The sequence below is a fragment of the Galeopterus variegatus genome, unplaced genomic scaffold (assembly GCF_000696425.1).
Source record: "Galeopterus variegatus unplaced genomic scaffold, G_variegatus-3.0.2 Scaffold2242, whole genome shotgun sequence".
In the NCBI taxonomy this organism is placed as follows: Eukaryota; Metazoa; Chordata; class Mammalia; order Dermoptera; family Cynocephalidae; genus Galeopterus; species Galeopterus variegatus.
In genome coordinates, this window is record NW_007728353.1 from 8,501 (window position 1) to 35,553 (window position 27,053).

Below are 27,053 nucleotides of genomic sequence, written 5' to 3' on the forward strand. Positions count from 1 at the left end.
TGGACATGTCTATTACCTTCATTATGGTCATATTATCACAGGTCATCAAATCATATATATTAAACCTGTGCAATTTTTTTATATCAATTGTACCTCAATAAAACTGATAAAAAGGCTATACTTAGAAATAAACTTAACACAAAAAATACAAGATATCTTCACTGAAACTGTAGATTATTAGGAGATTAAAGTATACCTAAATAAATGTAGTGATGAACCATGTTCATGGACTCAAAATTCAAATTTAATATGTAATTTTCTCCAAACTTATCAGTAAGTTTATCATCAAAATCAAATTATAACAGTATTTTTATATAAATTGATGAGTTTTTTGCTAAAATTACATATAATTTCAAAGGACCTAGAAAAAAATCTTGAAACAAAGAAAAATTTGGAGGAAAAAGAAGAGAAATAAGACAATGGAATGAAATAGCATTGATGAAAATATGCCACATCAAGACAGAGAATTGATGTTCAACAGGGAATTGAAGTGCAACAGCAATTGAAAAAGAAAGTCTTTTCAATGAGTAATTCAAAAGCACCTTTAATAATCAATGTACCTCACAGCCCACACAGATAATAATTTTACAGGAAATGAAAACCTAAAGATAAAAGGCTAAAATTATAAAGCTTTTAAATACAAGAAATGGACTGGAGAATATTTGGAGTTGCAAAAATTTTTTTAGAGAAGACACAAAAATTACTAAGCAAAGAACAAAGAGGTAAATTTTGCATAAGAACATGTTGTTTGATGAGAAAAATTTAAGTCAACAAAAAGATAAATCACAGTCTGGAAGAAAACATTCGCCTATTTCTGACAAAGGATTTTTATCCATAAAGTAAACAATACCTACAACATAATATTAGAAACAGAAAATTATCCAGTTTAAGATGGGCAAAAGACCTGTGCAGAGCTTCAAATCTTCACACACATAAAAATAAAGATACACAAACAGCACATGAAATGATGCTCAACATTGCTAGACATTAGGAAAACACAATTTAAACTCTCATACAATGCCGACATATTAGAATGGCTACAATTAAATGAGATGGATATTAAGTATCAGTAATAAGGTGAAAAAACAAACTCTCACATGCATTGCTGGTGGAAATTTCAAATTGTAAAACTGCTTTGAAAAAGATTTTTGAAATTTCTTCTGAATTTAAGTACGTCTATCCCATGACCCAGACATTTCACTTCTTGTTGTTTACCCAACATACGTGAAAACATTTATTTATAAAAATGTTTTGTAGAAGAATTTCCTCAGCAGCTTCCTTCACAATAAAATAGATGAGAAAAAAAGTGAATAGATAAGAAAAAAAGTCATTTATACAATGAAATTCTAATCAGCAATAAATAAATTACTGTTGCATACAATTACATGAGTGAATCTAAAAAAAAATTTTGTGAAAGAAGCATACAAAATAGTGCATACTCTGTAGTTTCATTGATATCAGGTTCTAGAACAGGTAAAATTAATCTAAAGAGCTACTACGAATCAAGACAGTACTTGGCTCTGTTGGGGTAGGGGTTTTCTGAAAAATGTCATGAGATGGAAATATTTTAAATCTTGACCTGTGTGTTGTTTACGTGGGTACACACATTGCCAAAACTCATTAAACTATACCCTTAAAATCTGTGCATTTATATGTGAATTATATTTCAATAAAAAATGAAAGTTTGATTTTGACAATTACGTTGGTATGACTATTAGTGGTACTGCTGAAGATGGCAGTGGATCTATAGCTCTGGGAGAGTTCTGTGCTATAGAAACCAATTAAAAGTTATCTGTATAGATATAAGGAGTCATATTATCTCCTTTTTCTCCACTCTTTTCTTCCTTACAACTATGAAGACAGTGTAAAGTCCAAACATTCTTGTTAAACTCCTTGCACTCCCTCCTCCACCACTGAGATTATTATGTACAACAACCACTTCCAAATATATGTGGTAGATTATGCTAGGACCCTTACGTGTTTGAAGGAAGGAACTGATAATTTTGTGGTTTATCAATTTTTCTTGAGAACACTGGGATCAGCTTGCTTCCTGACAACACAGTCTCTGATCAGCTCTCAGCCATAGAGTTATCTTAGAATAAAACATTCTGCCTTTAGTTTTTTTTTTTTNTAAATAGGCACACTGTAGAAGCAGAGAGTTAAATGGTGGTTGGTAGGCTGGGAAGAGGGGGGAATGTGTAGCAAAGTTTTGCTCATTGGGTATAGAATTTTAGTTATGCAAGATGAATAAGTTCTGCTAGGGGTCTGGTATACAACATAGTTTTAATAGTTAACAACACAATATTGTACACATCAAAATTCGGCAGAGGTTCAATCTCATGTTGAATGGTCTTACCACAAGGAAAAATAAAGTGCACACAAAAGGAAAGAAGAAAACTTTTTGAGATGAACGTGGGTACACACATTGCCAAAACTCATTAAACTATACCCTTAAAATCTGTACATTTATATGTGAATTATATTTCAATAAAAAATGAAAGTTTGATTTTGACAATTACGTTGGTATGACTATTAGTGGTACTGCTGAAGATGGCAGTGGATCTATAGCTCTGGGAGAGTTCTGTGCTATAGAAACCAATTAAAAGTTATCTGTATAGATATAAGGAGTCATATTATCTCCTTTTTCTCCACTCTTTTCTTCCTTACAACTATGAAGACAGTGTAAAGTCCAAACATTCTTGTTAAACTCCTTGCACTCCCTCCTCCACCACTGAGATTATTATGTACAACAACCACTTCCAAATATATGTGGTAGATTATGCTAGGACCCTTACGTGTTTGAAGGAAGGAACTGATAATTTTGTGGTTTATCAATTTTTCTTGAGAACACTGGGATCAGCTTGCTTCCTGACAACACAGTCTCTGATCAGCTCTCAGCCATAGAGTTATCTTAGAATAAAACATTCTGCCTTTAGTTTTTTTTTTTTTCTGCCTTTGACTAATAGAAGAGTGGATTTCTAGTTATAAAATTTCATCTTTACAATAAGTCATATTAACCAGAATCAACTCTTTCACAATGAAGATAAAAGATGTATATTGTTAACTATTTACTTTATTAAGATGCTTTCAATGGATTCAAAACTCCAGAGGTCAAATAAGCAATAGCCCCTAAAACCTCTACTGAGTTTCTCTTTCCAACCCTTGATTCCTTATATTAACCAATTCCCAATTCTAAATACTATTCAATTTAATTATTTAATTTGGATTTTTGAAGAAATTTTCAACTCGATTAAACAATGGCAATTATGGGAGTAATCTGTGAAACAACCCTTTATTCTAGACAGGAATACAATTTTAGGTGTAAGTTACATATTTAGAAAGACCCTTGACAAAAATTCCTATGGAGGACCGAAAAAATCACTGTACTTCGATATTTTTTCTATTTGATATCCATTAATTTTCAAAAGATGTATTATCATTTGCTGCTGTTTTTGTTGCTGAAGAAAGACTATGAAATGTTGGAGCATATATTCTGTAGTCACAATGCTAGAAGGACACAGGTTGGTTATAAATGGGCAGAAAATTGAAGAAATGAAAATGCAATATTATAGAACTATTTTGGTTTGTTAAGGTAGTGTTGGTGACATTCACTGCCAAAGATTTTTTGCTCCTACTGAAGGAGACAAGTCATATATTTAAAAATATATTTAAAAATAAAGTAATACTTTATGATTAACTTGGCAGTATAATCACAGTTTAAAAATATCCCTTCTGTATTAAAAAAACAAAACAAAACACAAACACATAGTAACTACTAGCAATGTAGTATAATTAGAAAATTTATGAAAGTTCTCAACACAAGACAAATAATGTCAAGATTGTGTCCCTAAGGAATCATAATTCTTTTTTCTAAAAATTATTCATCTCTTTTCCCCAAACTATCCCTTGAAAATGATTTGTAAACATGATAAATCTGCTTAGTACCATGTACTAATTTCTTGATAAAGGTTGCTATGAATGTGTGAACTAACATTTTGAGTAGAGATTTTCTGCCACAAGTTTATAAATTGAAAACTATGTTTTTTCCCTGTTTTTTGTTAATATTATTTTTTTCCATTTCAAAAGTGTAAGAAATACACTGTGGTGTTGGATGTCAGTAGTGGGGGTAGTTGCCTGTGTGTGGGTACAGGGAGTACATGGGAACTCTGTACTTTCTTCCCCCTTGTGATGTGAATGTAAAATTCCTTTAAGAAACAGTTTATTGAACTGCACTAGTCATATGCAGATATTGAGAACCTGAAATGTGGCTAGTGTGACTGAATAACCGAATTTGTGATTAGATCTGATTTTAATTCATTTAAATATAAACTTAAAAAGTATAGTATAAAATATTTTTTTTCCACTAAGCACAGCTTTATTGTTTTCCTAGAATTACATTTCACTTTGCTCATTGCAAATTTAGCAATTGTTATATGCTGCAAGCGTGAAATTTACTCTGGATCTTGGAGACTTGATGAAAAAAAAATGCAGAATATTTTATGAGTATTCTTGCTTTGTTTTATTTTGCTTTTATTCTTTTTCTTTTATTTTTAATGAGTATTCTTATACTAATTAAGTTTTGAAATGATAATAGTTTTATCATTAATAGATAATAGTTGATATTTAATAAATATATTATTAAAATTAGAAAACAAAGTTTATTAAAACAAGTATAAGAAATATACTTATTTCTCATGTTTTTCTATTTCTTATAAGAAATAATTGTGTTTCTTATTTCTCATAAGAAATTTAATGCATTTGTATTAATTAATGCTGGGGAAAATCAGCAACAATGGCTTATAAATTGTTTGTAAAATTTGCCCTTAGAGAAGATAACATCACATAATTGTATTTTGTAAACTAAATTTACTAGCACTTACCAAAACTTATTTTGTGTTAACCCCCAAAATCTAAGTGAACTAAAAAGTTTCTTTTATTAAAAATAAATTAAATAGAACATAATTACACTGAAAAAAATATTCAGACATTTTTTAATTATAACAACTTAATATTATGATTATTATCTTCATAACCAATGAGTTTGAGGAGATAGACGAGCAATTCTAGACCTGCCATTAGTCTCTGTTTGACTTTAGTCAAATCACTTCACATCTCTGGCCTTGTTTTTATGTGTCAATATAAAGATCTGACCTTTCCAATCTTGAGATACATGGAAGGATGGCAGAGAGTTTATCAAAAGCCTCCAATTAAGTGCAAAAATCAATGAGAATGTACAGTTCATAGGAGAGTCTCTATACTTATATTCAATGGCAGCTACAGAATTTCTGCATAACAGGATGGAACATGTATTAATTAGATTAAACATTGAACTGAGGATGTTTTGGAGGCATGAAAATGGCAAGTATGTGGTGACTAAAGCCTTATACTCCAAGTAGTCCTTGACAGCATCACTGCCTTGAACTGATTTTCAAAGTGATTACTGAGGAAAGAACAATTAAAAACCACCAGTCCCTATGGACTCTAAAGCCCTTGAGGAAAAAAAAAAAGAAAAGAAAAGGCTTTGGTACATAATCAACATCAAAAAAGTTGTAATAATATTTTCAGGTTTTAAATGAATGGGCCGGCCACATTCCAAGCTTGCAATGAATGCCACACAAGAAGTCAGAAGGCCAAAGTGGCAGTCCCCTCTCTCTTACTAACCTCAAGTGGTTTCAATCTCTTTAACTTAGTTTACTCATCTAAAGAACAATGACCCAGGTCCAGCCACTATTTTACAGCTTATTTTGGTGATCATTCATTGAGTAGCTACCACTTGGCAGCATTGCACTAGACAGAAGAAATATAAATATGAATAGAAACAACTGTGACCTTCAGAAAGGTGATGCTCTCTGATTCTTTTCTCTCAGAGCAGATTCATCAGGACTAGATAAAGTTGTTTCCCGCCCCCCCCCCATTGTTGCTAGTAGGAATCCTTCTTGCCTTCATTTAAAATTATTTCATGCCTTCAACCTACTTGTCCACATACCCATACCTCATTATTTCTTTGTCACTGTAAGTGTCCCAGACTCCAGGGGCTAATTCTTAGAATTAGAAACCAGTTTGACAACAGACTAATAGCCATAATATATAAGAAACTTAAACGACTGAACAGCAGAAAGCCGACTACTCCATTAAAAAATGAGCAAAGGACCTGAACAGACATTTCCCAAAGAAAACATCCAAATGGTCAACAGGCATATGAAAAATGTTCAAGATCACTAAGCATCAGGAAAACGCAAATTGACACCACAGTGAGATATCACCTCTCTCCAGTTGGAATGCACAAGACAAAAAATAAGGAATGCTGGCAAGGATGTGGAGAAAAAGGAATTCTGTTACATTGTTGCTGGGAGTGTCAACTGGTACAGCCACTATAGGAAACAGTATGGAGGTTCCTCAGAGAACTAAAAATAGATCTACCCTATGACCTAGCAATTTCATTACTGGGTATATATATCCAAAGAAAATTAAATCAAAATATCAAAAAGACAACTGCACGCCCATGTTCATAGCAGCACTATTCGTAACAACCAAGAAATGGAATTGTCCTAAATGAATTTAAAAAACTGTTGTATAGAGGCTGGGGCTCCCGGAGGCCTGAGGCAGTGGGCGGTGGGCCTCGGCCCTGCCCCATCAACTGCAGCCAAGCCAGCAATGGAGGCAGCCCTGGGCCAGCCCCACCCCCCACAACATCTTAGAATGTACATATTATAAAAAATAAAATTTAAAAAAAGAGAAAAGAGGAACTGTGGTATGTATAATTAATGGAATACTACTCAGCTATTTAAAAATGATATACTATCATTTTCAGCAACATGGATGGAACCAGAAACCATCCTGTTAAGTGAAGTAAGTTAGGCACAAAAAGACAAATACTGCATGATATCACTCACATATGGAATTTGAAAAAAAAAAAAAAAAAGTGGTTCGCATGCAAGTAGAGAGTAGAATAATAATTACAGGGCAGGGGGAGGAAGTGTGGTAGACTGATGGGTAAAAAACGAAGCTATTTACACTAAGTGAATCATTGTGCAGTATATGCATGTATTGAAACAACACACTGTACCCCACAAATATGTACTAATAAATCTTAAAATTAAATATAAATATTTTATGTTTAATTTTGGTAAAATCACACAAATGCTACTATTTCTGGGGGAAAAAAGAAAGAAAGAAAGAAAGAAAGAAACCAGTATGGACAATTGAAAAATTAGAAAACTTTATAGACATATCATGACAAACAATAACAAAGAGGGAATCTTTTACCAGGATTACAAAGAGTAGGATTTTTTTTCATTTCAATGTCTTTTCCAGTCCCCTCCATGGCCCCACATCAAGTCTTAATCTCTCTTCATAACAGCACTAATGACTAAAACAAGCACAATTACTACCAAGATTGGAGAAAAGCCATTTTTAATGTATCCTCTTCAGGATCACTTTGACTTCATATTTTATCTTATAATCTTTGGATATTTTGATTGGAAAGTCACAATTAGCACAATAAATGAACCAGAGAATTCTGTCTGCTCTATGCACTTCAGCACTAATAGAAGTATATCTTACATAAGAAAACGGGGTTAGGGTTAAGAACACAGCTCCAACCAAAGAAAAATTAAAACTGCTTCAGGTTCAACCCCTTTTGTAAAGAACTCTGTGTATTACATAATTACAAAATTCAAAAACGGTGCAAATTTTTGCATAGCTTATTTTTCTGACATGCTGGTACTTTTAAACCAAGATAGCGAATTGTTAGCAAAAGTGCCTGGAACATAAGAGCAGCTAAAGAAAATGATGCCACATTTAAAGTGAAGATGAAAGACACGAATTGCAGTAGACAGAAGGAGCTCTGTTAGGAATTAACTTAGAATTTGTATCAAGACTTCATATCAAAAGCTTCAGTGTAATAAGGAAGAAGAAAATAATGACTTTAAAAATGCTCATTTCTTAAAAAAACCCCTGCATAATTGTAAAGATTTTTAAATAAAAGTTATTTAAATACATATATCATAAAGGACACAAAAAATGAAATGTATTTTTTTCTCTGATGTCAGTTTTTATTGTTTGGTTTTTTTGTTGTTGCTTTTTTTTTTGATAGGGATCATTGAGTTCATCTCTCATGGAAAGTGTCTGCTACCTATTGAAGACCAAATCCATTTCTTATTTGTTCTAAAAAGTTTATCTTAGCGATCTGGGATGAGATGTTCTTCAAAAGTTAAGTGGTAAAGAAACTAAAAAAAGAAAAACCTTTATTCGATTTATACAGATAGGTTGGAACTATGTTTACAATGTTATCTGAACTACTCAATTTTTACTGAACATTAAGAATCAGCTTGAAGAGGGTGATTAAGCTCTAAATGAAAAAGAATATCCAGAATGAAACATCCAAGCGAAGCTCTCTCCACACACCCTTTTGCTCTTTCACTAGGATGTAAAGAATGACATATAAAAGTTGGTGGTTCTCACCCTGTGCTCACTATGAAACACACAGTTGATCTTTTCTCCTGACCATCAGACTCTTTTCAAATATGGTTATTGGGTTTTTAGATGTGACACTCAGCAATGTTCTTCATAGAAAGCTTCAGTTAGAACTTGGTTTACTTGAAATTTACCAAACCCAACAAAGCCAACTCAAGGTAACTTGAACAAGGAAAAGAATTTTGTTGATGTTAAGTAATATTTTTTATTTGTTTGTTTTGTTTTGTTTGGGCCCATATGAACAAAGGATATTTTGTTCGTTTTTTTTTTTTTTTTTTTTTTTTTCAGCACATATTTTGTGTTGATTTTAGTTTCAACAGGCTCTCTCATTTAACCTCCAGATGGCTCATAGCAGCTCCAGGGGCTATTTCTGCCTCAAGTTACTCACAACAGATGACAAGTACTTTTATTCTAGTATTCCCAGAGAATAGTACTGGTATATATGCTGATAGGTCCAATTTATGCTGCTCTATTAACCAACCACTGAATATAAGGGATGTAGTGTATTGTTGGCTTAGGTCTAAATTATATGTTCTGATCCTAAAAGCAATAATGATCAAATAAGTATAGATTCTCTCAGGGTATTAATTTTGCCTACTAAGTTAGAAAATAATAAAATAAATGTTAACACCTATCCCTCCAAATAGCTATCTGATATTGATTTATGCAATAAACTAGAGCAAAGCAGTTGTTATTGGTACAGTATGTCTAGAAAACAATAAAACTCAAAAACATACAGAAAAAAAGGACAAAAAACAAAACAAAACAAAACAACCCTCTATCTTTGACCTAGCATTTTAACATCTGGAAATTTATTTTAAAAAATGAAACCTGAAATTAAAAAAATAATAATAAAATATTCGGGTTTTGCTCGTGTATTTAAACAGGATACTTTAAAATAATAAAATTTTGGAAGTCAATATCCTCAACAGAAAATTATAGTACATTCTCACACTCATTGCCAAGGGAGTGGTTTGAAAAATACTCCTCACTATGCAACTGTGTATCAAAATAAATTGTGAGGCTATTTTTTCTTAGTTTTATACGTACCACCTTTTATCTTTACACCTCATCTCCTACCCTGAAAAATTGCAGGTGTAATGAACCCCTCTGATGCTGGTAGTATGTCATAGCTGTCATTTCTATGAGCCATGTTATTATAAGAAAATGTTGGTAACCAGCTCTAGAAATAATATATTACATAGCCATTTATATGGCAATTTTGAAAACTAATAAGTGAGAAATCTTTTATAGTGTGTTAAATTTAAAGAAAAAGTAGACTAGTACATTGAATAGACGGCTTGATTGCAATCATAAATATGAAACTCTGGAAGTTAATTCAGGTTAGGCTAATGAAATTAAGGGTGATTTTCCCTCATTTTACTGATTTCCTATGATGTAATATGAGCTTAATAATATATCAGCATTGTTTTTAATATCTCTATTTTTATTACATTCACAATGCAACAATGATAATTATTTTTCTCCTTTCTACCTGGACATCTACATAAATAAGAGAATACTAAGTTAATAAACAGCACAAATTGTAGACTGCCTTGTTCATTTAAGTTTCATTTAAAGGTCGGGGAAAAGCCAATCCCATAGTGATACCATAATACTTAACAGAATTCATTACCTAAAAATCTTTGAAAGATAGTAATTTTTTTTTTGTATCTAGACCTATTAACACTAGAATATTTTATCACATTCAATAACTAAAGAAGAGTCATCCTGTAAAGTATGGTTTCCAAAATGAAAGCAGGAAATTAGAATGACCACTTTTCTGGTAAAATGCCTGTTGGCACTTAATGCGTGATATCTGAAAGGTGATCAGTCCACACAATCACTCAAGTTTGATTGTCTGATTTTCATTACAATTATTGCTTCTAGGAGGCTACCCATTGTAATCATGCCTCGAATTTTCTTGAATAGGGCAATTCCTGGAAACTTTCAACTTGCTGAGAGTGTTGGGGGAACAAAGTATGAATTTAATGGATTTTTAAAAATATTATGTATTGTTTACCCAGGACGGCTAAACAATACATAATATTTGACCTTCAAAAGATGTAAGAACTTTCTTGATGAGGCCCTATATTTTGGTTTGATTTTTATTTTTTGCATAAGTGAGGCAAAAAATACCAAGAGTTCTTTACCCCACAGTGGGAAAACTTAAACAAGAAATTGTTGTGGCCATTGTTGAGACTAGAGGATCAAATCATTTTCAATGGTCCAAGAGTCTGTAAAAATAGAGTACCCAATGGTAAAATAACTTCCTTAAGTTTGCTAAATTGTGCTAACCTTTGGCCTCCTTCCTTTATCAGGGGCATCCTAGTTAAGGGATGAAAATCAGCAGTCCTCCAGTGAACTTCCTCATATGTGATATTGCACTGCCATCTATAAAATGTATGAACCTTTTTTGCTACTCACTCAGGTCATCTCAAAGGGCTCCCCTGATGACCAAGGGGTCTTGGGAATGGATGACATTATTCATCAGTGTTGCAGCTGGCAAGGGACTGAGGACAGGGTAGATCACCCCTTCATGCAGGGGGGTACACCACAGTGCCTAAGTTTGACTCTATCCTGTTGGTCACGCTGTCATTTTAACAGGAGGTTTGGTGGCCATGCCCAACTTATGGAATATTGCTTCCATGGTACATGACGTAAATAATGGTTATTTGGTTACAGTGGGTCATGAGCTCTGAGCCTATAAGAATGTCTATCTCTGGAACAGTGCAATATGTGACCACTGATTTTCACTCTATGTTGCATTGTGTGGGGCTGAGAAGGGTAGTTTTATTGCATCAGAATCACGGACAACTGCACTAGTCAGTTTTATGTTGCTTATAATGGAATACCTGAAACTGGGTAATTTACAAAGGAAAGGAATTTATTTCTTACAGTTTTGGAGGCTAGTAAGTCCAAGCCCAGGAGACATATCTGATGAGGGTCTTCTTCTTGGTGGAGACTCTCTACACAGTCCTGTGGCAACCCAAGGTATCATACGGCAGGGGCAGAGTATGAGAGTATTAAATGTGCTTCTTTATCTTCTCATGGTCTACTACCATGATGACCCATCAACCCATTAATCCTTGAGTGGATTAATCCATTCATGAGAACATAGCTCTCCTAATCCGATCACCTTTCAAATACTATAGTCAGATTTTCCACCCTCTTAATGCTGTTACAAATGGGAATCAAGTCTCAAGATGAGTTTTGGAGGGGACATTCAAACCACAACAACTCATAGCCTTTGGAGGTGCTCCAGTTACCATTAACAGAGTTTGCTAAAACTTGTATAGTGAAGGAATCTAAGTGGGTCACTAGAGGAAGTGCCTTCTGTATTGCCATGGAGTGCCTACGATATTGTAGTTTAGACAGATTCTAGAACCTTTTGCTTGAGGTGGGTCTATTCAATGTGAGCTCATTTGTGAGTAGCTGAATAAACAGAACTAAATAAAATTTCTAAAAGAGGAATACAATGCCTCCAGAATCCAAAATGTCCCAAAGATTTAAGATCTATAATTAAAATTAGAGTGTTTTAAATGTTGAGCATCTTAATATCATTTCTTTCTCGATATTTTCAAAAATAGAGGAGCCCTTGACTGATCAAATGACACCTAGAAATAAATGTACTTATCTATTATTTATTTATTATTGGTTAAGCATGTTCATGGGGTACAAAGCTGACCGTCACCACTTGTGCCCAAGATGTGATGGCCAGATCAATACTATCAGCATGCACATTACCATGCATGGCAATTATTCCCTGTGTCCCCCACCCAAATAATCCCCAACTTCCCTTGCTGCCTCCTCCTCCTGCACCTCATTCCACGATCTTAGGTGTGCTCTCCCCCATTGCAAGTCCAACGCACCACCACTGTAGTCATTCTTTCCTTCTTTCTTTCTCTCTCTTAGCTCCACTTATGAGTGAGGACTTGCAGTATGTTTCCCTCTGTGTCTGGCTTATTTTGCTCAACATAGTTTTCTCTTAGCTCATCCATGTTGCTGTGAATGTCAGAATTTCATTCTTTTTGATGGCAGAGTAATTTTCCATTGTGTATATATGACACATTTTCCTTATGCAGTTGTCTTCAATAGACATTTAGTTTCATTCCATATCTTGGCTATTGTAAATAGTGAACCTGGGAGTGCAGGTATCCCCTCGACATGATGATTTCCATACCTTTGGATATATACCTAGAAGTGGGATTCCTGGATCATATGGTAGATCTATCTGTAGTTGTAGTACTAGTATACAGTTCCACTAACAGTGCAGGAGTGTTCCCTTCTCTCCACATCCTCGCCAGTATTTTTTATTCCCCATTTTTTTGATTATACCCAGTCTAACTGGGGTGATGTGATATCTCAATGTGGTTTTAATTTGCATTTCTCTGATGATTAGTGATGTTGAGGATTTTTTTATGTGCCTGTTGTTCACTTGTATATCTTCCTTTGCAAAATGTCTATTCAGCTCCTTTGTCCATTTTAATTAGGTTATTTGTTTTGTTACTGTGTAACTGCTTGACTTCCTGGTATATTCTGGATATTAACCCCTTGTCAGATGGATAGTTTGCATATATTTTCTTCCCTTTTGTAGGATTTTCACTTTGTTGATTGTTTCCTTTGCTGTTCAGAAGCTTTTTCATTTGATATAGTCCCTTTTGTTTATATTTTCTTTTGTTGCTTGTGCTTTGGGGCACTTGTTCATAAAGTCTATGCCTAGTCCTAGTTCCTGAAGTATTTCCCCTATATTTTCCCTTAGTAATCAGAGGTTCAGGTCTAGTTTCATTCTTCTGCATATGGATATCCAATTTCCCAGTACCATTTATTGAAGAGGCAGTCTTTCCCCCAATGTATGTTTTTGATTTCTTTCTCAAATTTCAATTGGCTATAAGTCTGTGGGTTCTCTATTCTGTTCCACTGCTCTGAGTATCTATTTTTAAGCCAGTGCCATGCTGTTTTTGTTACTGTAGCTTTGTAGTATAATTTGAAGTCAGGTGGCCTGACTATGCCCCTGACTATTTTTTTTGCTCAGGATTGCTTTAGCTGTTTGGGATCTTTTGTTGTTCTGTATGAATATTAGAATTGTTTTCTCTATTTTGTGAAGAATGTCATTGGTATTTTGATGCAGATTGCATTAAATCTGTAGATTGCTTTGAGTAGTAATTTTGTTGATGTCATTGGGTCTTATACATTAGGTATGCCAATATTACATCCCTATTTGTGAGATCATTTGTGAGTATTTTTATGTCTTAAAGGAGCACATCAAATGAATCTCCTGGAGAGACAATGACATGAATGTAATACCATATCTGTTTTCCTGGAGAATACTGGATGAGGTTAAGATCTTGCCTGCAAAGATTGAGTGTAATAGCAGGGCTGTTGAGTTTCCTCATGGGTAGCCTGGTGAAGGCAATCTGCATCTGATAGGCATTGAAAACAGCACACAATAAGAACATATTAGCCAAGTCTGTAATAGCAAAATAATTACCAGTTTATGACTGGATGGCATCATTAATTTCAATAATACTGGACACGGAAAACTTAATGAATGGGACCATGGCATTAAAGTTGCAGTAATCCACCATAAGGCTTAATTCATTCATTTCAGGCATAAAAGTAAGCCAAAGGGGGCTATTAGATGGGGAAGCAGTGGGGCTAGTCATTCCTTTTCTAAACAGGTCTTGTTTGTGTCCCGTTTTTTTAAAAAAACTTTAATTTATACATATTGATGAGCATAATGGATTGAATTATGTCCCCCCAAAACTCATTGAAGCTTTAATTGTGTCCCCAATTTCCTGTAGTAGAAGCTTAATCCCTACTGTGACTGCTAAGAGGGTGAGAAATCCTATTACAGTTTTTGAAAGGTGATGCCTTAAAGAGGTGATTGGATTGTAGGACCGTGCAGTAGTGAATGGATTAAAAATAGTGGTCAGGGGCATGGTACTGAGGGTTTTAAAAGAAGAGAGAAGTCTCTGCTCTCTCTGCTTCCACCATCTTGCAATGTGAGACCCCTGGGTCACTGTCACCACCACCAGATAGACTTTGTACTTCTCAGCCTCAGAAACTATAAGCAATAAATTTCATTTTCTTTATAAATCACCCAGTTCTGTGTATTCTGTTATAAGCAAAACAAACAGACTAATACAATGGGGTGCAGAGTTGACTATCAGTATTCGTGCACAGTATATTCTTGAAGGTCCTGTTTTAATTTTAGCTGTGTGTTGATATTCTATAAGTGTTGTAACATATGACCACAAACTTAGTGGCTTGAAACAATATGCATTAATTATCTAACAGTTCTGTAGCTTAGAACTCCAAAATGGGATTCACTGGGCTAAAATCAAGGTGTTGAGAAGACTATAATCCCTTCTGGAGATCTAGGGGAACATCTTTTTCTTTGATCTTTCCAGGGTTTAATGGTTGTCCCCAGTTCCTTGCTCATGGTACACTTCCTCAATTTTCAAAGCCAGCAACTGTGGCTCAGGTTCTGCTCATCACATTGACCTGATCTCCTCTTCTGCCCCCACTTCCACATTTAAGAATCCCTGTTACTATACTGATTTACAAGGAAAATCCAGGATAGTCTCCCTAATTTAATGTCAGCTGATCAGCAGCCTTAATTCCATCTGTGGCTTTAATTCTCCTAACCATGTGACATAATATATTCACATGTTCTAGGGTTGAGAGATGGACATCTTTGGGGGACAATTAATCTGCTTAACACAGGCCATATTGACTATTTTAACCAGGGGGGAACTTCATGGAATTCCACTTTATACAGGTGATTTTAAGTGCCAAAGACTTAATTTTATTTTAATGTAACACTCATCATTGCAGAGAGTTTATGCTTATTAGTAGAGTAATGGACTCCATAAATATAGAGAATTTAGGCAAAGCAATAGTTCTGATGGTTATTGAGAGGCATTTCTGTTTGTGCTCTACTTTATGCTTGGCAACTCTTAGATATCTTGTTTAAATGGTAGTGATATTTCCAGGTATAACTGTAATTTGAGTCCCAGTGTCAATTAAGGCAATGTATTTCAGAAGATGTTAAAACAAATTTAGAACCTATGTTTTTAGGGTAAAAAGCTACACAGTGCCCTTTTATCTTTTTGCAGAAATGTTTTTAGTATATTTTAAATTTCTAATTGGGAAATTCTTGACTTTTTTTACAGAGGTATTATTTTAAAAACCACTAGATTCAGGTTTTTAAAAATTTGTTTATTATTTTATTTATTCATTACCTTTTTTGCTACTGAATATACCTCAGATGGTGACTGCTCTTAATCCCACTATTACTTATAAATTTCTTCCTCTAAAGAGACTCAAATCGGTGTGTCATGGTTAGGGACCTTCTCCATGGCAATGGTTACCTTGAGTTTAGGTACTCTGGACTAAATACAGGTTTGAATTAACCTCTTGACTATGCCATTTGGATGCCACAAGCATTTTTTTCTATAAGCCTGAGCATTAAGCACAACAAAGCATTTTGTAGGGTCATATAGAAGCATCTGCTTTTAGAAGTATGGACCTCAGCATCCCGCATGGTAACTATGCTTCTTCCATACTAGCAACCACCTGATGCATCTGTATATTAAGTAGGTTATCCGTCCCTCCATTGAGCACTCTATAGAATGAGGGCCAAGATACACAACCAGAGCCATACTCACAATGGCCCCAATTTTAAACTCCTTCCGCTAAATACCAACTCTATAAACTTCCAACTTCGGTCAATTAAATCTGTAACAGACGCTTGGTAGGACTCAGCAAATAAGCACAGCTCAAATCACAAGCTTGCCAGAAGGCCACAAACTCAGTCAGCAAACCATAACAAGAGAAGAAAGGCTCTTGGTGGTGGTGATCATTGCTTACATGTCCTGCATCTAAAAACCTTGTCAAGTGTTTTTGGCACCCACAAAAATATGATAAATCCTACACCCAAAGTAGTGTCTGGATATCAGGACTGATGATGTCCCATACTCACTGTATTAATCTGCTCGGGCTGTTATAACAAAACATCACAGGCTGAGTGGCTTAAACAACAAAAATTTATTTCTGACAGTTCTGGAGGCTTAGAAGTCCAAGATTAAGGTGCAGGCAGGGTAGGTTTCATACTGCATCCTTATTGCTTGGCTTTTAGGCAGTCACCATCTCACTGTGTGCTCACAAGTCCCCTTTGTGCATGTGTGGAGAGAGAAAGAGCAAGCTCTCTTAGAAAGACACTAATCTCATTGTATCAGGCTCACCCTTATGACTTACCTCTTTACATTGAAGTCCTAAGTCCCAATGTTGCTGTATTTCAAGACAGTGACTCTAAGGAAGTAATTAAGAGTAATTAAGATGGAAATTTGTTAGAGTCACCGTCTCCAAATATAGCCATATTGGGGCTTAGGACTTCAACATAAGAATTTGGAGGGGAAACAAGCATTCAGTCCATAACACTCACCAAGAGCTTATCAAAAGATTTATTGCTCACAAAATGAGACTTTCTGGGGGCAGCAGGGCAGGCTCCGAAGCAGGTCTGAAAATGACTTGAGAGAACAAGGTGGTGCTACTGACTTTGGAGCTTCACTGTGGTATGAGGGTGAGGTTGGGGGTTCTGGTGTGTGAGCTGTGGCTTCCATGGTTTGAATTTTCTGCTGGTGCTCAGGATTTCTGTAGGCTTTCCTATCAGCTTTCCTAGAGGTGGGGCAAGCAGGAAAGAGGAAAGAGTGGAGAATAAAAGCTGTCAAGAGTCAAACACCAACAATTCAGTTAAATCCTGGGCTCTGCGTTCTGTGCCATTTGTCTGAATGTGTGCCCAATAGGTTTCTGTGTGATTGTGTGTGTGCTTGTGTATGTGTACGGTGAGGTTTATAAGACAACATACAAACACTGATGATATATTGTCCTCCCTTGAGGTATTACAATGGGCAATACACATAAATATAAAAATAGAAAGATACATATATGAAGGAGAAAGAGATAATACCCACACTGAGACACTGAGTTTTCTTTGCCAAAACTACTTCTGATTGCTGTTATATCCAACTGTCCTACTCTTTTTGTCTCAAAGGCATATTTATAATAACAGTGCTGGAATTTACACATTTTGATTATTCATCTTTTATTCAATACTAAATCAAACTTATAATTGTTTAGAAATATGTTTGTTTATTCGTTGAAAAGAATAAAGCCAGCTTTCCCTTAAAGTTCACAATAAAAAAAAGTTTCCTCACAAAATGAAAAGACACTAAGAAAAATTTTGATGTGAAGAATATATGACTAAAATTCAATAATCTTGGCATATCCGTTTGCCTTACTAACATTTCTCCTTCCACTCTGCATTGCATATGTCTTGTGTCTCATGTGGGGATATTACCATGTAAGCAAAGGCCTTTTTGCTTTTATTTTTTAAATTTACTTTTACTAGGTTCGATTCATCAACCCAAACTGATGAAATTATTTCTGACCCTGATACAGCCATGCAGCATATTTCCAATATCCAACACCCCAAGTATACTGCAGTGTGACACATCTGTCAATCTTTTAATGGAGATCTCATGTTATTCGTATTCCCTGTTATATATATATATTCCAGCGTGACTATTCAGCAGTCCATATTATAACCACAAGAACTAACAATAATATTGGAATTTTCAGTCATCATGTCAAATATGTAAGGGGCTTATTTTGATTTAGAGAATGCATAATCCAGTGTGAATCAATGATTTTGTATCTAGTCAAGCTCTCCATCATACACCCAGGCTATAGATAAAGCAGTTGTAAACATATAACAACTCAGGAATATTATAAGCATAAGCCCTTCTCGTTAGGGCTTAATTAACTAATTAAGTAGGGAATGAGCTGCATCCCACCAAGACATAGCTAAGGACATTTCAGCAAAAGTGGTTCTACATACAAAAACATATGTGTTTGTGTATGTATATGTGTGGAGTATACATAAAGCAAATGTATTTCACAGAGCCTGGTTTTCCGAAGCCTTGCAGGTTTAGCCTAACTTCTTAAAAGTACATACAAAATGTTTACCTTCCAAAAGACAGGAAATTTTTCCCCAGGCTAGTTTCTGTTGTAAGATAAAGAATTGTAGCACAGCAAGGGTGCTGGCTCAAAGGACAGACAGGTTATTGATTGGTATGTAAAGATACTGGGAAATTGCTGTAAGAAGAGAATGTTTGCTAAGATCAAGTTTTTGTTGGTGGATCAACTTAACTTCTTGCAAATTGCATTATGGAATGTCATCTTGCTTGTTTTACTGAATGTTACCAGCTTCTAATTTTAAATTTGTTAAACTATACTTAGCAAAAACCCCACCTATGTTCTCTTCCTGTAACTTCCTGGTCTGGAGAATAAATGCAGGAAGAGAACCCCAATTCATGGTTAATTTCCCAAATGGAAGGAATGCCTCTATCTTGAGGGTTCCAGGAGATTAACCCCTTTCCGCGTCTTCTCACTGCTCAGAAGAAATGGGCTTTGAGTAGTCCTTTGCAGCTCTGTCACCCAGCGGAAGAGGGATGACAAATTGGTGGGAGGCAAAGCAACATATGTGACCAAATCAAAGGTAGGGAAAAGAGTGGAACAATTTTATATTGAGATAATATGTATTTTGACAAAACAAAATAATATAACTAAATGGCAGAAAAAGGGAGAAAGACAAGAAATTAGAAAGAGCTTGTCAGTTTTTAATGCTATGTATAACCTCCATCAGGAATAAAATACTAAGAAGACATCAAGGAATGAAGGCATTAAAAAGTGAAGAAGTATGAAGGTCGTCACTAATACAAAAATACAAATGTTCTATACACAAAACAGCAAAGATAACGTAATTTGCATAGTAGGTATAACATGATACAATTGGGATGAAAGATGTTTTTGTCAGTCGTATCAATCTATTTGAGTCTAAATGTAAAACCCAAAGCTATGATGTTGTATACAAGTGAGACTGATAAACTAAAACAAAATGATTAGGAAAGCTAAGAAAGAAAAGAAAAAAAAAAAAAAGCAGATGGGCCAAGATACACCAGGCAAATAGAAATAATGGGACAGAAAAGGAGAAAGCAGGAGCTTTTGGTTCCTAATTAGACAGTGTAGAAGAGACTGCAGTTTTAACTTTTACACTCTTGGGAAGATACACTGCCATGTAAAGAAGCCCTGGCTCACTGCCAAAGACAGGTAGCTCAGCCAACCCAGTGGCAGCACCAGTCAACAGCATGTGTGTGAGGCCACCTTAGGTCTTCCAAGTGACTGCAGCCTGCATGGCCACAAGACCAGTCCACTGAGTTTTGGTGAAGCGTGGTAAACAACGATACACAACTGGAACAATGACCAATGGTCAATCCAGGTAAATAGTATAGGGATTGTTTGTACTCTTCTTTTGTTGCTGTAATTTTGAGATTATATCAAAATAAAAGTTAAGTAACAATAAACAAAGCAAAATTTACTTCTTCCTCTCCCTGCTACCCTCCTACCCCATACCCATTGGTAGTCATATTTAACATTTTCATTTACGTGCATTAGAAATTTTCTACATTGAGAAGTTATGTGTGTGTGCACGCGCGTGTATGTAGCAAGTAATTGTTTTTTGGCAACTCTGAGGAGCAGAAAAATTAGAATTTGCTTTAAGACTTGAAGTACAAGTAAAATATTACAGATAAACAATTGAAAAGAAGGCATAACTGTCAGGTAAGGAATAAAAAAGAAGCAAACACAAAAGCACAAAGTATCCAGGCTAATGAAAGCATGGATACTTGTAGAAATTTGAGTAACTTTATATTCAACTTTTTACTTTATTGAAAGGAGATCATAAAGTAGACAGAAAAAATAGAAGGAGAAGCAATAGGAGACACAGGTAAGGACCAGGACAAAAGCACATCTCATATCATGCAGCAAAGCTTAGGATGTAGATATTGAAGGACCTTCAGTAGTCCCAGAATAAGATAGTGGCCTGTGTTGTACCCACTTTCCCTGCTATGAAAACTTTAGTTGAATTTGAGTAAATTGTAAAAGTGTTCACATTTTTTGCTGTTAATGTAGAGCTAGCTTATTTCTCTACCCCTTAAATCTGGGTTTACCTTGTGAATTTCTGTGTCCACTTGGATATTAGCAAACATAAAACAAGCAAAGATTTGAAAAGTAGCTGTGCATTAAAACTTATTCACTTGCTGATGTTTGAATTCTGCAATCACCATGAGAACAAGCTCATGTCTGTGTGTTGGAGCATGAAAACCCACGTGGCCTGTTGTTCCAGATGTCCTAGTTGAGGACATTATAAGCCTGCAAATCAAACCAACCCAACTCACACCAGATGCATACGTGAGCTCAACAAGATTAGCTAGATTAGTTAACCCTGGCTTGGACCAGAACCACCACCCAATTAATCCCATTCCAAATTGCTAACCTACAGAATGTGTTTTAAAAACTGTCAGTTTAAGCCATTAAGTTTCAGGGTGGTATTTTAACACAGCAAAAGCTAATTAATATAATATACTTTAATATTTGCTTAAAACACACAGCACACTCACAAAGAGGGATAGTAGTTTCTCACTTTAGTATCCTGTTTATTATTTTCTATGGTCTCCAGTTAATTTAATCATTATAATTACCATCATAGAAAATGTATTTAAATCCTATAGAAAATTTAGTACAATAAAAATGGGTTTAAAAGGAGAAAAAGTATAATTCAACATAAATATCTATAAAGCATCATAATCAAGTTATTCTTATATTGAAATATCTTCACAACCTACACATGGCTTTGTAAAAGGGATCCAGAAAATTGCATGTCAAAATGATAGATCAGTCAATTTATCCAGGTTTTTATTATTATGGGCATGACACTGATGATAAAATGAAGAAAAAAAGAAAATTATCCCTGAAAGCCTCATCTGGGGAAAGCAAGGTGCACCTGCTCGTCACATGCATACTCAGATGCTTTCCTAAATTTACTTAGTACATTTTTCTTTCCCACGTTCAAACATTTTATCTTTCTTTCTCCCTCTGTCACTCCCTCCAGCCATCTTTCCACCTTCCTTCTTGCCTTTTTCCCTTGCATCCTTCATCTGTCCCTTTCTTCTTCTTTCCTTCTTCTATCCTTATATTTCATTTTATGAGTCAATGAACAAAAATTCTACTTAATCACATACTAATTCAATTATGCTCTTTCCTATAGAGCTTATAGGAAGTTAAGTCTATCATCTGTTGTCAGAGCCCTTAGAGAGTAACTAAAATATTCCTCTTGATTACAATGAATTTTAATTGATATAAGATAAGAATGTTCTACTTTTAATCTAGGAAATATCATCATTAAACAATATGCTAATTGCATTTAAATTGATAAAAGGTAGGGTGGAATAACGTGGAAGGTTATGTCTTCAAAAAATGAAATAAAAATTTATCCAATTTTATGGTTTGGATGTGTGGGTTTCATTTTCTGGCTTCATTGGTAAAGTTGCTTACAGTATTTTTAAAAAATTATTTCTTTATTAAAGGCTTATTAAACAGTTATTTACATATTCTTCACTAAGTGCTTCAGATAAAGATATTAAATCAAACCTAAATTGTGAACTATGTTTCCTAGCAAGGATGGCAATAAAGATAGACTTAGAAGTAGATGGAGATTGTTCTGTACATCCCTGGGACTTTATCAATAGACAAGAACATCCTTTCATAAGATAGCATCTAGAGAGCCCCGTTCTCATGTGTTCAAAGGAATAATTGTCCTTCTGAGACAATTAAATGGAACTCTCCATTGAAATGATAAGAGACTTGCAGTAGGTATCCTGCAATGTGTAAAATAAGGCAATACTCCTTAGAAATCAAAGAGACAAATTCTAATTCCTGATGTTGTATCTCCTTCAGATTCTTTATGCCTTTTAAAAACTTAATTTCTCCTCTATATTGATTGTTATTTCATGCCACTCCCCAAATGGAACCAGAAGACAAAATGAGTTAACATTACTCTTGGAGCATATATATTAAGGAGGGGAACATGAAGCCATGATTCATGACTGCATGATTCATGATTCATGAGGTTTTTAAAAACCCAGGGTTTTTTAATATTCCTCATAAGCCACATCCACAAGAAGGAGAGAATAGTAGGACTCCAGAGTCTTCTACCTCAGGTATATCATAGAGCAAATGCAGGTAACTGTAAAATTAGTACAGACTTGCCGTATTTTATTCTCTGGGTTTTTTTGTTTGTTGTTAATATGCCATCTCTTTCTCTTTTTAAAACTCAGAAATATTTGATATTTCAGTTGAACCAGATGGGTGGTCTAGAAAGAATGGAAATCAGCTAGCTATAAAACACTGAAAATACCCCTGGTCCTCATCAATTTCTCAATATATCATGCACAAGATAATGCTGTTAAGTACAATAAAAAATAATACAGTTTAATGCTCCAAAAACTGCAGCTAAAAATTCCATTTATCTTTCTTGAGTTTCCTTATGATTTTACTGATCTTTCGATACATCAATGTGACACAAGAATTTTAGTATCTTGAAAACAAATGTTTTTCCGTGACTTTTTTTAAGTTCACATATGCTTATGTTTTTCTTTTGTTTAACTTCTTGATTTCACTGCCAATCTTAAAAAACATTTCTATGCATACTTGAAAATATGAATGTAACTATCACCCGAAATGCTACTGAGCATTAGAATCAATTCACAAGGTCAATACTGTGTCATCAGAGCATGACATGAAGATGCATCGTAGATAGAGGTGAAACTGCCTTACAGAAGTTTACGTTTACAGCAATCTTTCATATACATGTCAACATCACACGCAGTGGAAATGAATCTCTAACCAAATGGTGATTTTTATAAGTTATTTCTATGTTATTATTCATGGTGGAAGAAGAGAATTCTCTAGGACATCAAAACTTCTGGAAAACAGAATTTTACCATATTTGTATTTACCATACATGTATTACAACTTAAAAATTAAAAAAGACAGAATATAATAGATGTAAAATAGGACAAGATCACCATCCTGAATAATTATTTTGTCACAGATATGATATAAAAATAAATTCAGTAAAATCTGAAGAAAAAGTAAATATTATTATGCCCTAATAAATATCTTCATACAGAAGTCTGACAGTAATTCCTGCCTCTATAATCCAGTATGGATAGTTTGTAACAAAATACCTTGTTTTGTAATAATTAATAAAACATCAAAGTTATTTCCCACTAACGGTGCAATACTTATCTTGGTCAGATGCTGAGCTCAAATTACTGACCTCTTAATAGTTTCTAAAAACAATCTTCAACTTCAAGAACTGGATGAGGTTGGATCATTTTTTCCAAGGGAGTTATCACACTTCTCTGTATTTAATGATGTTTCCTTAAAAAGTGACTACTGCCATTTTAAGCAGCTTCTATTTTAAGACATTCATTGGAAGAGAGTTTTTGATAAAATTATAGACTACCGATAGTCTTTACAGATAAATGGGATAAAAATTCATATTTTTCTTAGGAATACCAAGGCTATATTTACTCAGATTCTTCACTTATTGGAAACTTAATGTCTTAATATTGAGCTTTTATGACTACATAACATTTTCAACATTCTCTAATTGTCTCAACATCATTAACTGTAAGTGCTGAAATATGCCCTCATGCAGGGTGTAGGCTACAGCCTATTTTTCTATTAGCTGGGAGGAATAGAGAATGTGGATGATTAGGATATCCTATGTGATAGTGCCTGCCAGTGATAGAAAACAATTCTATCAGGCATGCTATATGGAGAGAAAATGATAAGCCCATCTAATTAAGAGAGTACAATTTTCTTTTATTATGTTTTTGGTTAACAATTTTTGTGACTTCTGAAATCTAAGATATGTTTGTTTTAATCAAATTTCCACCCAAATCACTTCATTTTCCTTTCCAAATAATACATTAACATTCTCATTCTAGGAGGATGGATCTTTATCTTCTTTGGTTTGATGTACTACTAGCACACTGTTATATATCTTAGTTTTAAAAGCATATCAGGTGCCACACTGTGAAGGATTTATGGAATTTTCTACTCATTAGAGGGGGAAAAAAACCCTAAAACCTAAATATTAGTAGTTAATATTTTCTACAGATTACTGGTGAAATAAGTTATTTGATAATTTTGAGAATAAATAAGTTTTATATAGACAAAAGAATTAAGTGCTTTATTGTATGTTTATTTAATTATCTGACAGAATATAAGAGCAATAAAAAAATCTGGAATAAAATTACCTCAGGAAAATATATCCTTTGCAACTGCTAGAAATTGGCTGATTGTTTGCTCATGTTTTCTGATGGCCAAATTAAAGAGAGAAGCAAATTCAAGTGTTGAAATCAACATATCCAAAAAATTAAAGGAAACAGTTGAACTAAAATATTTAATTTGTCCATATGTTTTATACCTGGATATGCCAAGAGTGGGTAATGTAATATAGAGAAGGATTTTTTGATTATAAAAAGTTGCCTTATTTATGCTTTTTTCCCCATGACATGTATAATTTAGTATCTTAAAAAAGATATATGCTCTATCTGCAGGTTCACTAGAGTGTTTTATGTATTATTCTGACAGCCTCAACACAGGAATCATTTCTTTTGTTGATTTTGTATCTTTATACATTGCATTCGTTCTGATCAGTAATAAAGGGAAACAGAATGAATACATAAAATATCCTATTTGTAGATAATCATATAGCAAGAAGACCAAAAGTGCTTTCCTTAAATTTCAAAATAACTGAAAATAAAATAGGCCATCTAATAACATATTCATTCATTTTTACTTGCAGCGTGATTATGGTGTTCACGGCACTTTTCAAGGAACTGTGGAAATAACAGTACACACACAAAGAAATAAAAGCTGTTATATATATTTACTGGGAGTAGACATTAAACTAAAGACACATATACAATATTCAGATGGTGGTAAGTGCTGCAGAGAAAACATAAAGAGCAATAGGGAAAGAAAGTGCCAGTGAGTGTGGTAGAGCTGTTTTATAAGGAATGTTAAAGAAAAATTGCTCTGAGTGGATTCAATAGGCAAAGAAGACTTTATACAAGACTTGCAACAGGGAAGCGAATTTGGACTCAACTTCACTGAAGTAAAAGGCAGGAGAATTGTAAGCACTGGAGCAAGCTAATGGAAAAACTCTAGAGCGAATTAAAGAGAGGCAGGCCAATGGGGTTAGGCCATCTGTGATTGCTAATTAGTGCCCATGGAGTTTAAACTTCTGCCCCCTCACAAAAACTAGGAGGTTGGGGCTCTATCCTTCTAGATGATTATATTTCAAAGGAATGGCTGATAGCTACCAAGTCCTTGAGAAAGACTTTCTTGGGTTGTAGAACTGACAAGAGGAAGGGAGATTTACACTGCAAAGGGACCAAGAAAGAATTTACAATTGTACATTTTTCAAGGTGAATGTTTTTTAAAAAAGAGAAGTCAGGGGCCTGTTTTCAGGATAAAGCCTGTCTAAAGTTTACTCGAGCTGAGCAAAATGTTAAGGCCATGTTGGTCAGGAGACTTTTGCGATAATCTACAGAAGAGATGATAGTGGCTTGACTAGGTAGAGAGGACTGAATATACTGAGAAGTGGCCAGATTCTGGATGTATTTTGAAAGTAGAGCTGATGGGATTTGCTTACAGCTAGCATGGGGAGTATGAACAGGAGAGAAGTAAAAAATGCTCATAACAATTTGGGCCAAAACAATAGTTTCCCCTTACTGAAAGTGTAAAGTTAATTGTTGACAAAATTCTGCCTGAAAAAGGCCAAAAAAAAAAAAAAAACAAACAAACAAAGAAACATTTGTATGCTCAGAAACACAAAATGTGCTGTGGTCTTAATAAGTGTGTTCTCACAAAATTTTTATGTAGAAATCCTAACCCCCAAGGTGATGGTATTAGGAGGGAGAGCCTTTTGGAAGGTGATTAGTGTCCTTATGAAATAGGTCCAGGGGAGCTTTTTTGTCCCTTCCACCATGTACAGATAGAGCAAGAAGGAACAATTTACAAACTCTTCCCAGAAAGTGGACCCTTACCGGACACTGAATCTGCTGGTACCTTGACCTCGGACTTTCCATCTCCAGAACCATGAGCAAGAAATTTCCATTGTTTAAAAGCCACCCAATCTACGATGTTTTGCTATAGCAGACTGAACAAACTAAGACAAAATGTGCATATCTATCACACAGAAAAAAGAAAAAGACACTAGGAAATTCCGAACATACTATCTCTTTGACCCCTAATCACGTATCCACTTACCTTCTTTATGTATATAAATGATGCCTTTTTTTTGTTTCCCTTTGAGCCAAAGTTTAATTCAATGGCCTTCAGTATCTAATATTTACTCACAATTTGTACCTTTTATTCTGAGAGCTAACCAGAACATCCACTGTAGATTAATTATAAAATGCAAATATTCTGTTGAAGATGCCGTGGGAAATTCATTTTTCACAGGATGTGGAAAGAATTGTGCCTTCAGGAATTAAGTGTGCTTTACATTAATGCATTTATGTGGATTATTATGTTACTTTTGGAGGTTATTTATATTATAGGAAAATAAAAAAGAAGCAGAAGAATGATAAAGT